The 12,904-nt window shown below is 39.5% G+C and overlaps 1 protein-coding gene across 6 annotated transcripts in view; it reads left to right on the forward strand.

Annotated features, from left to right (window-relative positions):
* Window positions 1-599: 599 nt before the first annotated feature.
* kank3 (KN motif and ankyrin repeat domains 3) overlaps window positions 600-12,904 on the forward strand; it is a 32,373-nt gene continuing 20,068 nt past the window's right edge. For 4 of the 6 annotated variants that reach the window (XM_075485663.1, XM_075485656.1, XM_075485662.1 and 1 more), the window contains exon 1: window positions 600-675. The gene's annotated coding sequence lies outside the window, so the exon portion shown is untranslated. Of the gene's footprint in view, window positions 676-6,686; window positions 6,809-12,904 lie in introns of those variants that run through there. The other 2 variants (XM_075485657.1, XM_075485660.1) reach the window with 1 other exon arrangement.

Genomic DNA, 12,904 nt, shown 5'->3' on the forward strand with positions numbered 1-12,904 from the left:
GCAAACTCAAAAGCACTGAGTCAATTTGTCCTCTGTCCACAGGAAGAAGAGACCTACCTTCAAAATGAAAGGACACAACTAGTCAGTAACAAAATAGAGTTACGAGTCTTCTGGCTTTCCGTTGTTTCTTTTTAAGTTCCCTCGTTTGTTTCACTATTTAAACCGAACTTCATGTTAATAAATCTTTTTATTCTGGCTGCCGAATGAAAATAACTAGGATAAATGTAATAGCCTACATTTCAAATGTTAAGGGGACAGTAATCCAGTCTAACGAAGCTTGAATGAAATAACCTGCATCCAAATAAGTTATAGAACAAGATATATCGGTATTATCTGAGCAAGCATTAAACACACATTTCATACAACCCAATTTAAAGAATTGGGATTAGGTATTGTTTGAAATATAAAGGACAGTTAATATGAATTCATCCAGTAAAAACGGAATAGGTTTTGTATGAGATTCTCAAAAACAAACGATTTTAATAACAAAAAACTGATTTTACTTTAAAATCCTAAAAGGAAGCGAGCTTCCCGTTTACAGGCAACTTGATCCTGGTGCTGAAGTCAGAGGGGCAGGAGGCTGCTTTCTTTTTTTTCCCCTTCTCCCAAACTTTCTTTACCTTCTGCGAAAGTTATGACAAGTCTCAGTGTGACTGGACGGAGTCGAGCCAGAAGGTAAGAGAGAGTGTCCCGGGGATCGATGCGCTTTGATCAGTTCATTATTATCTGACTGCTCGAATGAACAGGTATTATAGTTGGGTAAAGTGTAGCCGCAGAAGTTATAGCTCCTGTTATTTTTATATTTGTAGTCCTGCAGTGGTTAACTCATGGTTGTATCTGGTTTTAAACCTTCCTGATTATTGGCAGATATTTAAGTTGGTATAGAGCCTCGTAGTTGATTTCTTTAAACGTGATTTTTGCATATTGGTTTACATTTTATAAGTTGCTTCTCTGATTGTTAACTGTTTTTTTTTTTTCGGATTGGAGGGGTGGGGGCTTTCCTCATCACTCCCAAATTGAATAACTGTCTGTTAAACTGAACTCTTCTATCATTTTATTATTTTTTTTTTTTTTAAGAGCCAGCTAAAGGTCCCTTCTTTGCTTTAAACCAGAGTTAATATAATTAATTGTTCTGGAGTCTAATTATCTCGCATCAGAAACATATGTGCGCTGTGATCACATGCTTCGATCTGAACAGCTGATGAGATTTTTTTTTTTTTACTTGTTCTCCAACAAAGTGTGAAAGAAGGAAAAATTAGAGCACATCTGTAAAAACTTTCTTGAATCATCTCTGTTATTCTTGACTTTCTTGATACTTGTTCTCTTGGACACTTTTATCCTCTTCCTTTTGACGCTTATGCTGTATAAGCATGATAAATGAAGCAGACATAGCAGAAACATCTTTTTCTCTCAGACATTGTTGTGGGTGAGGCTGCTTCGTGGGACGGAAATCCCCCCACCAACCTCCAGTTGTTGAACCTACTCCCAGTCTTCTGGCTGATCTCCTGTCTGTTCTTAGGAACTGCATCATGTCTTCTCTGCATGTCCAGATATTTCCAACAGCTTGTGTGACGTTTAAAGGCAGAAATGTTTTAGTTTACTCACGCCTAGATAATTAAAAAAAACAAACAAAAAAACAGTTAAAAGCATTCATAGAGGAGGTAGTTTGTTCACTCTCGGGATCAGAAAATGGACCAGGCTTGTGGTGTTTTGAAGATGCATGAAAACGGGAAAACAAAAGGTCTCGTCTCATTTTAAAAAGGTCACTCCATACATTTAACATGAATGCTGATGCAAGAGGAGGCTGACTCTGATAGTAGATCCCACATATTTTATAAGGTGGCGTGTTTTCACATAAATGTTGGAGGTTTTGTGATTGTCTAGTTTGTATAAAGTATTACTGGCTTCATCACCCATGGCGTGATGATGATGGACCGCCTGCAGCCACAGTTCTTGGTGTTCAGCCTGGGGAAAAAAAAAAAAAAGGTCCCAAATGTCTGCGTGGTGTGGGCGTGTTAGATTAAATACCAGTGAGATGATGAAATATTGCTCTGTAAGGCCTGTTTGTGGGCTCGTTAATTTTTGCCATGTGATTCAAAGACAGCATTTACATCTCTATATAGATACAATGGGTGTGAGCTAAACAGGAAATGCTCTCCATCATGCATCACTGATTGTTCGTAGAATTACAGATGACACTGAATGACGCCGTGTCAAGTTTAACTTTTGGCTTGATGGTTGTGTTGATGGAAGAAGAGGCGTCGGTGTGGAGGAATTCACTCCGTAGGAGAACAATTCGGCTAAAGTGATGGAGTTTGTGCTCGTGGAGGATTTGTTCGTGATGCTGGTTTTGGATGCACGATAGTTTTTGTCCTATAAGAAGGTCACTGTCACATATTCAGTAATTATGAATTCAAATCACAAATGACATGACAGAATACACTTTGGGCAGTGACTGCTCCGTAGATTGGTGTCTTTCAAGCTTGATGTCCTGGGATCTGGACCTTTTTAACAACAATGTACTCTGAACAGAAAGGTCTTAAAAATGACCATGAACCTGTCTGGCGTGCACTGTGCCCTTGAACTCATTTTTCGCTTTGCCATCCGTGTTATGGGTGGGAAAGTGCCAAATGCATCTGTTGGTAACGTAGTGGAGGCCATCAAAACAATGGGAGTGAAGATCAAAAGTCTGGACATGTTTGACTTTCTATATTGATTGTCAGTCGTTGACCTACATTTGACACAATTTACAGGATAAAAGGCTCTGTTGCCCCGGTCTGTTTCTCATTTCCTGTTTGTTTTGTTTTTATGATCAGCATTATTTCAAATAACTGGGATTACTTGATTTAATTCTAATTCTGTGGTAGTGAATCGTTTATTGTGAGCAAGAATATAGGATAGCGAAATCACAAGTCTGGTTACTAATGAACAAAAATCTGTTTTCCTCTCAGGTTCTGCCCTTGTTAAATGAAGGGAGAATAGAAAAATGGGGATCTTGGTTGCCAAATCTTTGGGAATGAATCCTATAACCATTGTGAAATAAACAGACCGTGTGAAAGGTTGCAGAGAAAGAGTCAGTGTTTGAGGAGAATCAGGAAATCTTTTAGCATCTCACAATAAAGTGAGTCAGAGATAACAAAAAACGCATTTTTTATTTTATTTTATTTTAAAGGCAACTAAAGCAAAGAAAAAAATATCCCCCAAATTTCTTGAATAAATGACAGTGAGATGAATAATGTGCTGAGCTTACAGAGAAGGTTATCCTCGCGTTAGGCTCTTAACTACTTTCTGAAGCTCTCTCAGGGGAAACTATCTTTCTGCAACAGGACCCTGGGGTTTGACTTACGTCTGCCATCTCAAAAATAGCTCCTGTGTAAGTTTAGTTAAAGGTGTCAGCAGGTCACTCTGATACTCGGTGGCATTTTTTGATGAACGCTCACCTCCTTCCTGCTCGTGCGTTCTCACCTTATTTACACCTGGGAGCTGATGGAGAACAGTTAATTTAACTAGAACTAAATTAAATCTGGGTCTGTGCTCATGAGCCCTGCTGCCTGATAAACTACATGCCGGCGTATTTTTAGCTTTATTACAAGTGTTTTTAATTTTAGCAAGACTGTGAGTTACTCAGTGCACTGTGGTGAGACTATGCAGACAGAGCCTGACTCACAAGTAAGAAGTAAAAGTGGGACATTTTGAAAAGAGAAGGCCAACAGGGTTTAAGTAAGAACTTCATTCATGGGTGCAGGATTATTATGGTCATTCATGCTTGGGTCACATTGGGGTAAATGACAGTTAGGAGATTCTCTTGTTGATATTTCTTATGTTAACTTTCATATTATTCATATTCAATTTGAGGTTTAAATAAGTCTTTGAACCAGCCACCAGAGTCCGTTTTTTTTTTTTGAAGCTGATTAAATCCAAATTGAATGTTGAATATTATCAGTGGCAGATTCTTCTGACCTCCTCCCACAGACCAAAAACGTCCATGTTAGGTTAATTGATCGTTCTAAATTGAACGAAGGTGTACATGCATGCGTGTATGTACGTTTGGCTTGTCTCTGTCCCCAGGAGGGGAAGGTGTGTGTGTATAGAAAATGGATGGATGCAATTTTTCAAACATGTCTCGGTCTCTATGACTTAGACTCTGAGAATATGCAACATTATTGCTCCTGTCATAGTAACTGCAAAACCTCTTTCTCTCTTTCCCTAGTGAAAGTGTGGGCAGTTATCAGACTTCACCTCACTGATTCATTTGTACAGAATTATTTCAGTAGTCTTCTGTTCTGAGGTTTGGTTGACCGAGTTAAATGGGCACAAAGTCTGTAGAGGTTTTTGGGGACTACTAGTTCATAAATGAAAAATGTAAATTTTTAAATATTAAAAATTTTATGATTGTTTTTGTCGAGCTGCTCGGTGGGTAATGTAGGTCCCAGATTTTAACAAAGAGAAGAATTAAAAACAGTGGGTTTGGTTTCTCTACACCAATTTAAACTCTCCATTGTTGTGTGAAGTAATTTTATAGAGTATTTATTATTATTATTTTTTAAAGGCCTTATTAGCTCACACTGATCTCTGCTGATTACAGTTATTAGTCAAAGAACTTTTTTTCTTAATTGACCATTTAAAGGCAACAACACTGACCACAGTTAATTTAGAAATGGTCTCCAAAACGTTATTGGCCTCTTTCTGTAAATGCTGAAACTAAACATTCCTGGATAGAAGTATTTGTTCAAAATCCACAGAGAAGGAATTGCAGTATATCCACTTTTATGAACCACATTAAAGGCCCTAAACTTTTTTTAAAGTCTCTTTTTAATCTACTTAATATATAAAAGTGAATTTTTTTTTGGGTAGAAAACTCTATTACTATGGGTATTGGTGCTATTGGTACTTTTACAAATGTACCAAGTAATAAAAAAAAAACAAGGGTGAAGGTAGCCTGGGAATTCCCATGCTGCTTTGCGCTCGATTTCATTCTCACTGCAAAGTCAGCCTGGAAACCACCGCCCTTATTTTTGCTAGAGTTTGGGAACCAATCACAGAACGGGGGGGGGGCAGCAAGACAATGACGACGTTTATGCGCTACACCAAAGCTTGTAGAGTGTTAATCCAACATGGCAGCGGACACAACGTTACCGTTCAATGCAGCCTTAGAAAGTATTTCGGAGTAGATTCACCCTGGGGTCATTTGAACCGTGACATCCAGCCAAGTAGCCCACCCGAAGTTTTTCCGATATTGGCTGAACATCAGCTGAGTTACTGAGTTATCCCGAATAGCTTAGTACAAGCGCTAACGGACCCTGGCAGTATCTCCAAAATTACCACACTAAAATCACATGTCATGACACCAAACTTCTACAGTTGTACAAATATGGTCTGTACTCACAAATCGATGCATTTGGAAGTTTGTACATAGTCCAGGAGTTTATTATTATCATCAACACAAGCCTGATAGCTTTTCTGCTGCTAAAGCTTCGTTGACGTCACTTCTGGGAGCTGGGAGCTTCAAAGTAAGATGAGGGTTGATCTACTACTGTAGACAACAAAGCAAGGCTGCTCAATTTCTCCATTATTAAAATAAATTCACAACTCTACAATATAAAAATTCATGTAGAATATAGCATATAGGCCTACTTTGTTGTCAATTTAAGTAGCTTAGAGCGCAAGTTTACTTTTATTTTCCATTTTTTTCTTCTTCCTCGTCGAATTTCTGTCGTCATCTGGTATAAGTGATACAATTGGCTATGAATCGCGCGCAAAGCAGCATGGGAAGAACCTGACGTCATTTGATAGACATTCGTAGCGCCCAATAAACGGCTCCAGGCATTCGTAAACCACGCCTCAAATACGAGAAAATGCACACCTAGTTCCCAGACCACCATCTCATCGAGATTGTGGACGCGTCAGCCAGGCTAGGGTGAAGGTACCTTTTGTTTGTTTTCATTAAATGTAGACCCAGTACGGGCACCTAAACTGGATTGGATTGCTGAAAGGTGCTGAAAAATGTGGCTGCCCAAAAAGTGCATTTACTGACCGGAGGGGAGAAAAAAGAACATTTGGTTAAGCCCAATTGTAGATGTGTAGTTGAAGTCGACAAGGTCATTTTCAGGCCACTTTCATGGTTTCTGTGTCTTTTAATCCTTGTGGATTTTCCTAATCCCTAATTTCCTAATTCCTAATTCAAGGAAAAACCTTAAATGAAGAGTCAAAAAAGAGGAGACTCAGAAAACAGTAAATTTGATTAAACAATACGGTTATGTGGGATCAGAAGATGCAGGAAACGATGCACGCAGGTCTGCGGCTTGCTTCAGAAAGTCTGACTGAAGCTGTAACGCTGACCATCGCAGTGGTTCAAATTTTAAAGAATAATCTTTTTGGCAAAACTGTATTTGATTCAATTTCTAAACACTGACTTGGTATCCACACTGCTCAGCTTTCAAAGCCGCTGTGCTTTGTTTACCCTCGAAAGCTCCAGCATTTCTCTGCAGCAGCAATTAGCTCTAAGTGTTGTGGCTGCATGGAACCTGATCGCTGCAGGCTTTCATGACAATTAGCAGGCATCCAGGCTTTGTAAATGGAAATGGCCACTTTCTGCTTCATGCCGGGTTTTCTTATTGTAGCGGCAGCTTGTGAACGGGAAGTTAAGTTGTTCACATGGAGTTGGAGATATTCAGGGTAAACTTTTTTAAACTTTTCTTTTTGTTTATTTTCTTAGCAGCGGCTAAGTACACATGTTTAAAGCAAGAGTTTTCCTCAGGCTGGACAGGACATACAAAGCCACAGAGAAATACGGAAGAATGTGATAATGGTAAGTACCAGATAGTACTAAAAGGAAATCTTTTGTAGGTGAGAAGTGTACGAAAAAGTTTTTCTCAATGCAGTTGTTTGTTAGAGCAGAGTGGCCTTGTTGCTCTTAATTTAATTACCTCAGTGGTCTTGGGATAATGATTTACTTAAATGAATAAAACAATGTCGGGGAGCTCATATTTGTAGCACGTGTACCCAGACTGAGTTTAAATTACATTGCTGTCTCAGGATATTGGACCGATTGAAAGCCTCCAAAGTTGGCAGATTGGTGGTTTTATAGGAATTTAACTTAATCAGCTTAACGTTATCATGTTGAATTCTCTTGTCTCCGTTTCCTTTTATTTATTTATTTTTAACCATCATTCCTTGTGAAACAAATTAAATCGGTTGTGATCTTTCCTTTTCACACTATGTGATGCCGTCCAGCCCTTAGACATGTACAAGACTCATCATATGCCGCAGTCACATTAGATCCCAGGAAACCTTAATTAACCTGAAAAAGATTATGAAGTCCGAAGAAAAAGAAGATTTGATCAGTCAGGACAATTCGTAATAATAACTGCGAGAATGTCAGAATTACGCTAATTTATTTATTATCAGGGTGATCAGAGGAAAACAGATGAGAGATGATTTCAAGATAACGGACCAGCATTGTTCTGCTGTTTCACAGACTAATTGCAGTGATGGAAGGTCGTCTCTGTGAATGTGTCTGCAGTCAGTTCTCATCCAAAGCTCCGGTCTCCTCATCTCAGACTCTGATGGCTTAACGTGCATTCTTGTACAAGAAGAGATCCAAGATGAGGCCAATGAGAAAGCCTGAATACATCAGGGAAGAGACAAAAACTATCAATCACTTTTTTTTTTTTTCCTGTTCTTTGTAAAATGTCTCTAAAAGTAGGTCAAAACTATTAGAATAAATTTCTTAAAACAGCTGGAAACTGTTGTTTGTTGTGAATATCAGTCAGACCTGTAAACAATTTTTTTTTTCGTTCACATGACAATAGAATGAATGTGTCCTGAGTTTTTGAGAGAAGAAGTATTTGTTTGCAGCTAAAATCCGCAGCAGCAACGCTGACATGACCGCCTGCTCCGCAGATGCATCTGCTCATTGTTTTTTGTTTACCAGCCTGGTGAAGTAATTTGTATTGGATGCTGGGACATAATTGGTTTGATGCAAATAGTTTGGGAATAACATTTAGTCTGCACAGTTAACCGATCAGCTGACTGATCAGAGTAAATACCACTAATATAAATGGATAGATTAGTCCTGTTACGATAATGATCTAATTTCCTGAACCGTACATTTTGTTATCCCGCAATGATCGTAACAAATGTTGTTGCCAATTTAAGAATGTTTTATGCCACTAATGCAACGATAATATAAAAGGAGTACATTATCAGCTGTGGCTCAGGAGGTAGAGTGGCTTTCTTTCAATTGGAATGTTGTTTTATACCCAAATTCCCAGCTCACATTTTGAGGTATCTCTGGGCAAGATGGAGAACCCCCCCCCCCCGCAAGTTTCACCGCCATTGGATAAACTTTGGATAAAAAAAAGTCTGCTAACTGAATGTGAGGTAAATAATCAAAACATATAAATAATGTAATTGAAGTTCATAAAAGCTTTTAGATCTAAAAAAAATTCCGATATTGGAAAAGAGTGACAAATAATAATGAAAAGTCCAACATAATTCAACCAAAACAATAAACAAACTGAGTGTCAATCTCTTGTCTAAGAATGTGGTACCAAACATTTGGCACAGGGTTATTAAGTTATTTATCCTGTATCGAGGTGGCAGAATATTGGATTTGGATTGTTAATGCGAGCATTTAGGTTATTGACTTTACCTTTTTTCAGTGCTGTTTTTTAAATAAAGTTATTATATCAGATCATCCCTTTAATTTGGCTTAAACTGTGGTCCACGGGGAAACTCAGATTAAGTAGCAGTGTAATCTTGCCTTGTCATACTGAGAGCTCAATGTTAATTTGTTCTGGAAAAATATGTGTGCCTCCTCTTGCCCATGCAGGGTCAATCGCCGCCATTTACCCATATCTGGGCAGGCTTCATATGCTAAGTTGCTAAGACACATCAGTCAGTGCTATATCACATGCTTTGTTGATTTGTTTGGCAGTGGGTCTACTTGCATGCAGCGATGGCATTTTGCTCCGCGCCCTCTGGAAGGTGTTTATTCAGCTCAAGCGCTGCACACAAGTCTTAAAATGGTTGTGAAAACCCCTGCTGTTTATGCTGGCATCACGTTTGGCTAAAATGTTAGCGACATTCTTAAAAACAACGGGCTGAGGTCATGTCTGCATCACAACGTCTTTAAAGTGAATATTGTGATAGGTGTTAGCTTGATGAATAGCAGCGAAACGACAGCAAATAATAAGTGATGAACAAAAGGAAATGTAGTAGCTACAGTTTTGCTGAACTGATCAAGCATCAGAGTGAAAAATATTCACATATTGTTGACTTATTATAGTTAAGTGTTCGCATTCACTTTAAAATCTTATCAAACAAACATAATTGAAATGTGACGGGTGGTTAAAGTTGGTAAGAGTCGATATTCTCAGCGAGGTCTACCGCTGTGGATGCACTTCTCTTTGCTATCTCTGCTTCCTGGGAAACACTGAATGAGGAACGGGCTAAAAATACCCACATCAAGGACAGGACTGGGAAACCAGCACTGTGCACTGACATCTGGATGGGAAAATGCCTAACTAACCAGACATTGCCAGAGTTTTTCAGCCAGACTCTGGACATCATTTAGGAATTGGTTAAAAAGGTGAAAATAGCTGATGCCTCTGAGGCTGAAGTGAGAGCAACAACTTTAGCTTCAGACTGCAGAATAACAGGAACCTGGTTTCCTCAACCCATCCCAGCACAGAGGTCATCTCTGTTCAGAGCCTCGTGATGGAACAACTGTTTAACACTGAGGTGCTTGTCGAAATGCACCTTTGTCCTATGAAGTCCCAAAGTCACATAAAAAGGTCCAAAGAGGCTTCAACACTGAGTGTTCAGTTTCCACTGCTGATCCAAATGATAAAATCAGCCTGAATGTCCTATTTATCTTTAATGTGGCGTAGGAACCAGTCTGACAAAGCATCAGGATGGGGCTCCAATAAAGATGTCATTCACTGCTCGCATGTCGGACTGATATAACTGATCCCCACAGAGATCCAAATTCCAAAGCATTACTTTATTATAAATCAGTTTTTATGGGTGATTTGGGTCTTTTTAGGCATTTTCAAAGGGGGTGCTCGTCGTTTTGTGGCCCCACCAGATAAAGGACACTTTGTGCTCGCCCCACTAATTACCAGCTTCCATCGGCAACAGCAATTTGAGCCCTTCATAATGTCCACACCGTGTCCACAGTAAAGCAGGAGAGCATCTTTGTTTGTTTGAGTTTTAAGTGAAGGCTAAAACAGATTTTTTTTTTTTTCTCCCCAAATAAATGAGCTCTCTCCAAACAGGCTTTTGAGTGTAACTTTGAGGTTGGCATTGAAGTGTGGAAAACGAACTTTGGCTCTTGGACTTTCATAGAGCGGAAAATAAAGAGTCTCAGCTTGAATCGAACCTTGTAGACATGCTATTATGACTCTGACAAAACAGATAGCGGCAGTAAAGAGGCAATTCATTATTTTCTTAAACAAAACTGAGAAAAGCCAGGGGGAAAAAAAGCACAATGACAAAGATGATTTGTGAGTTCCACATTAATCAGAAATATTTAAACTTTTCTTTGTTTCCAGTCATAGTGTTGCAGGGTGTTGACATTAATTGAGGCCAAAGTTTGGAATAATTAGGTTGTATAATAATGTATGTATAATTAGGTGAACATGTATGTTTTTCCTCTACGTCCATGCCAACATGGCATCGGCTTCTTGAGGAGTTCTTTCTATAGATTTCATGCTCCAAAAAGCACAAGAAGTCAAACTGTTGTTTGGTAGAGTTTAAAAAAAGGACCAAAAGGGCCAAGTTTTTTTCTTTTTGTTGGAACGACATTTAATAAGAAACGAGGTCAACAAACGGTCAAGCAAAAAAGACAGACTCAGTTTAGTGAATTAAATTCAACAGCCCTGAATTTGACAGTTTTTATCTCAACTTCTGGGTAGGTAGATTGTGTTTCAGGCTTTAGAGTCTCCACGTCTGGTAACTGTCTTTAAGTTGGTCATCTGCCGGTTCCCTGATGCAGCAGATGGTTTCTGCAAAGAACCATCTGGAAATTTCTCTGTACAAACGGCTTGGAAAAGGACGGGGACTTTCAGAAAATACTGGCAGCTGCATGAAGTTTCTGTCTACCGCTGTCATGGGCAAACTTAGACCAGTCAGATCAACAAAGTACTTTATAGAACTGAATATCTCAGTCGACCACATGGCAGCGATATGTTCTGTTAGATCCGTACTGCCTGGCAAACATGAAATAACATCTTATTGTGACTACAGCACTAATGGCTGGGCCAAATCGGAGAGGCTAACTGAATCACTGCATTATGGAAAACTGAATTAGAGCCCATAAACATGTATTTTCCACAGGAGCAGCTCCGTGGAGAGGAAGGTGTGTTCTCCATGAGACATTTCAAAGAGCTGCATACACCCTCTGCCTTGTCATTACCCTGACCCTCTTCATCAAAGAGGTGCAGAACTAGTGTAATTTCCACCAGCGAAGGAAATGACATGATACGAGACACATACAGTATATCGGTTGTTTCCAGGCATAGAACAGGCTGACATCTGTTTTTGTTCTGTAGTTATGCGAATCAAACATCTGGAGGCTCCAGTAGCTACTGTTGTGAAGGAGACAAATGGGTCACAGTCCGCTGTTAAACACCAATCTGTGGAGCAGATATCTAGGTCAGCTAGGAAGAACTCTTGGAGGTGCCTGAAGGTGGTTTATTTTCCTTATTGGCTTGGCAAGAAAACACAGAGAGCTGAGGTGATTAGGGGGAAAAGGAAATGGGAGAGAGACAAACAAGTACAGCTCAGATGGAAATGTTCTAGCTGATGATATTTAACCCAAAATAGAATCTTAGATGCAGATTCATTTTGTCTTGTTGGGGGAACAAGAGTTTGTTTCACCACAGTGGGAAAACAAGGTGTGTTTGGTCCCAAATTCAACGTGACCTAAGAGAAACTGGAAACTAGCTAATTGAGGAAAATTGGATTTTTGAGCACTGCTTTGTTTCAGGGAGGGGCACTCAGCCTGAATCGATGCCACTGCAGCTGGGATTCAAACTGTGTGCGTGCTGGGCCAATGCTGCAGTTAATGTAGCCAGAAATATTAACACATATTCTGTGTGTTGATTACGTGGTTATTATGGCTGGAAGGGTGTTTGAACAGATTTGTTTGACTCCAAGAAAACAGGCTGATTCTGTTTTAATGTTAAAAGGGTACAAAATGCAATGAGTCCGTGATTATTTCAGTAATTTAGCAAACAAGAAAATGTGTCGACACACATTTAACATTCTCAGCGATCAGTTGGAGAAGCTTCATTCAGCTGAAATGTGGTTCTTCTCTTCAGCTAAGGTGACAGAAATGTTTGGATACTGAGATGTTGAGGAGGCACAGTTGTACATAAAAAGCCTGAAAACTGCGAGGATCATGTATGTGATGTCATGTGATCAGAAACAATGTGGAAACAATGTCTTCTACAGCTGACATGCTGACTTGGAGGGTTGCAACTTAACACTGATGTTAATGTGTTTAGAGGTTTTTTTTTTTTTGTAAAACCTTAAGAGATATGTGCACAACTCTGCAAATGTGTTTAACGGCACAAGACGTTTGACAGAAGTGGAGTCTGAGTTCAACAAGCGCGTTGCCATCCCTGCAAATGGGCCTCTCTTTATCCTTCATTCAGCTGGTCCTCGACAGCTTATTCACCGTGGGAGCTGCTCTAATGCCAAATGCTGCCTCCACTTCTTAAACCTCTCCAAAGTGACGGACTTTATTAAATTCACTTTGTGACATTTTGAACCTGAACAGTCTGGGAGGGCTTGGTCGGAGGGGGGCTGATTGGAGAAAACAACGAGGCCTCACAAAACTTTTCGACAACAGCGTAGCCTTTAAAGAGGCATAATGCCTCATTGTGGAGGCTGAATG

Source organism: Odontesthes bonariensis, chromosome 15, assembly GCF_027942865.1.
Source record: "Odontesthes bonariensis isolate fOdoBon6 chromosome 15, fOdoBon6.hap1, whole genome shotgun sequence".
NCBI classification, from domain to species: Eukaryota; Metazoa; Chordata; class Actinopteri; order Atheriniformes; family Atherinopsidae; genus Odontesthes; species Odontesthes bonariensis.